The sequence below is a fragment of the Antedon mediterranea genome, chromosome 8 (assembly GCF_964355755.1).
Source record: "Antedon mediterranea chromosome 8, ecAntMedi1.1, whole genome shotgun sequence".
NCBI classification, from domain to species: domain Eukaryota; kingdom Metazoa; phylum Echinodermata; class Crinoidea; order Comatulida; family Antedonidae; genus Antedon; species Antedon mediterranea.
In genome coordinates this window covers 18,351,680-18,355,476 of record NC_092677.1, presented here as the reverse complement: position 1 = coordinate 18,355,476, position 3,797 = coordinate 18,351,680, and positions in this window count along the sequence as shown.

Here is a 3,797-nt window from a genome sequence, read left to right as displayed (position 1 = left end):
CTAAAGAATTACGTGTTAAAATTATAGTTTCTATTGATACTATTAGGCCTAATTACTAGTCTCTAAACCCCTGTATATTCTAGTACAGTAGTAGCTGTGTGGGTGTGTGTGACTTGTGTCTTTGGGCTATGTCCAATTACTACTTAGTTTAATGTCTTGCCTAGCTGTCGATTAGCCTCGACACATTTTGCATAGTGGACGTGTGTGTGAAGAAGAGTGCGCGAAGGCAATCACGTGAATTGACCTAGAATCCTAGGCCTATTATTGTAGAAAGAATCGTATCGCAGTTGTTGTTCCGTGTGCACCCAAGCGTTCTTGGACATAGCCCAAAGAAAGCTTAGACCCACAAGAATAAAGAATGTGTTTAATTTGTGTACTGTATTTTTTTAATTCTGCTATCAATTATCAAACAATATGCAATGTACTCAAAGGAACTTTAAAAATGCGCGTATATGAACACATGAGATGGGAAGATTTGACCCACGAGAATAAAAAATGTATTTTTGTGTAATGTTTATTGTTTAATTTTGCTGACTTATTACTCGGATTGTGTCATACCAAAGATAGTGTAACTATTACCAAAGATAGTGTAACTATCTTTGGTCATACCTAACACACACACACGTCACACACATCCACACAGCTACTACTAGAATATACATGGGTTTAGAGACTAATAATTAGGCCTAATAGTATTAATAGAAACTATAATTTTAACACGTAATTCTTTAGTAATAAATTATATTAAAAACACCATAAACTAAAGGCCGATTATTTCGACAATCCACACAAAACGCCGCTATTCTTCAACAGCGGAGATAGGCCTAGAATCGTACCGCACTTGTGTAATCACTTCTTGTTGCTATACGCTTGGGTGCACACGGAACAAGAAAATTTAACTGATGAATTATTCATGTTTATTTTGTGACGTTTCATGAGGGGGTCCCCAACTTATGTACGAAAAAAAAAATCGCTGGCCGGCCGGCGTGTTTTTTTTTCCAGGACGAACGTGGGCAGAAGTCATGAATAATTCATTACCTTAATTATTTTCTATTATAAAGAATTGAAAGATAGCTGATCTATTTCCTAAATATACTAAACCTAACCCTCTAAATAATCTCTCTCAACTATAAAAAAAAAACATGTACATGAAAGACCTCGAACCGAGGGCTTCAGCGTAATAGGTGAAAGCCTTTACCACTAGAACAAACATTTCGGTTGGCAAACGTTGTTTACACTAATTATTTAATCTCTCTGCATTCTTATACAGCGCCCTCTATAATGTTCTCTATTATGTCATAATTAATCATGAATTATTCATGATTTCTGCCCACGTTGTTCGTCCTCTGGAAAAAAAAATTACGCGGCCGGCGGCCGGCCGAAGTGGATCTAATCCTACCAGAACCAGAACGACAAACCGAACTAAGTACAATAATAAATAAATGATATTTGTCCTAATTACATTGCTATGATATTTGATTATAGTACTAAATAATATTTGGAACTATTTGTTCCGGAAGAGCTATTATTATTATTTATTAATTCGAGAAGGGTCTAGGCCTAGGCCCTAGGCCTAGTAGTAGTAGGTAGTAGTAGGATATATAGGCTAGGCCAGGCCAGGCCTAGCGCCTAGATAGAGGCCTAGCTAGCCTAGGCAGCCGGTAGTGCCATTTGCCATTTGCTCTTTCATTTGATGCAGGTATATGCTTTAAAATGGACAATCATAGACAGGGTGTGTGTACCACAGTCGGAAAACCCCTAGTTATCTGACTAAACTTTTGTTTAACGTCAATTCTCTATTTTTTTCTATAAATACATAGGGCCTAGGCCTAGTTATTAAAAATGCGACGATCATTTCATGCAGTACTACTGCTACTACTAGTACTAATGGGTTCTTCTGCTTGGTCTGATGAGGCAGAAACTGTTACTTCACAAGCACAGACAGTTGCGTAAGTACTGTACCATTATTATTAATGGTGTTCATAATTATTTTTTCCAGATGCCGGTTAGGTTTAGATTTCTTTTTATTTTTTCCTACTATTACTATATCTGTATGAAAGTCAATTATGCAATTGAACAATTATTACATTTATATACCGTACTGATGCGGGTATAAGCCCACCCCCCCCCCCCCCCCTTGAACATGAAATCATGTCAAGTTTGGGGGGTGGGCTTATACCCGAGGATCCAAAAATGCAGATCGTCAAAAACAGCACATGATGTCGTGTATTCCATGCCCTCACGTACATGTACGACGTTGCCTCTCCTAATACACGAGGTGTAGAGTGGAAAATTAAGCTTATAGTTTGTGTAATTTATCGTAGAATATCTTATTTTAAACATCAATTGAACAAGAATTTATCAAGCAGAAAAGCAAGTATACAATGTTCGTTAAATAGAAATGTACCAAAGAAATTTAATAAGCTTGTTTATGGCAGCCGATACCAAATAGTGGTTTTCCGTTTTGGCGACTTGTAGCATCATCGTGTGTGAAGCGATCTTCGACCGCGATGGAGTGTAAACAAAACAGGACCGCTAGGCCTCATATGGCCTAGCGTATATTAGCCTAGCTTGGTTATGATCAAAGGTAGGTGTATTCGGTGTATGGACGTCCCCAAATACAAAATAATGTATTACGACACACACTGTAGATCTTCGAATTAATGGGTGGGCTTATACCCGAGTGCCTAATATTTCATGAAAATTAGTCAAAAGTCGGGGTGGGCTTATACCCGAGTATGGGCTTATACCCGCGTCAGTACGGTACATACAGTATACATACATAATATTTTTCTTGTCCTGTATAGTTATTTTTAAAATAATTTGGTTGTTTATTTGTTGTACAGTATTATTATTTAGAAAAATGAAGCAAGTTTACACTTACAGTATATAAATGTAGGTGTTATGCGCTATTTGAACGATTTGCGCAATTTGAAATTGCGATTGGATTTTTTTTAGAAACAATAATTATTACGAATTATTAGACGTTTACTATTTAACTTAAAAATTAAATTTAATGGCAAAAAAGATCGACCTTTCGGTACCATTCTCAACAACAAATGAGTACAATAACAAAAATAACAAACAGTTCGTTTTCAAATTGCGCAAAGGTGTCATATTGCGCAAGAACTATCTTGCGCAATTTACAAATTGTGCAGTGCAATTTGAAATTGCGCAAGCATTTTCTTGCGCAATTTGAAATTGCGCAAGTTGATTGCGCAAGAAAATCCTCAATCAATTTGAAATTGCGCAAGAATTCTTTGCGCAATTATAAATTGCGCAAATCGCGCATAACATAGGCAACTATGTAATTTTGTGTAATTTTTTTGTTTAAAGCAAAATTCCAGCTGATTTAGTGTCTTTTATCTTATATAAAATATGTTGCCATTTAAAAAAAAAAGCTTAAGGGTGTCAAATCCAAGATGGCCGCCAATACATAAAATATCCAATAAATGTACCATATTGGACAAAGTAACACCCATTATGAAAAATATTTCAAGTTGAAATTAATGTCATATGGCTTCCCTGATATATAAGAACTATTTAAACTTACATTCATCAGTATTCTGACTTTTTGAATTTCAATTTCTTATTAAAAAGTTTGCAAGTTATAACGTTGATTGAAATCAAACAAAATGATAGGCCTATTACAACAACATGGTGATTAACACAGAATGGCATGATTTAAAAAAAGATAGCTGCCATTTTAAAAAAGAAATGGGTTAACTTTCTTATTAAAATTGTAAACAAAATGATAGGCATATTGCAAAAACATGGTGATTAAAACAAAATGGTGA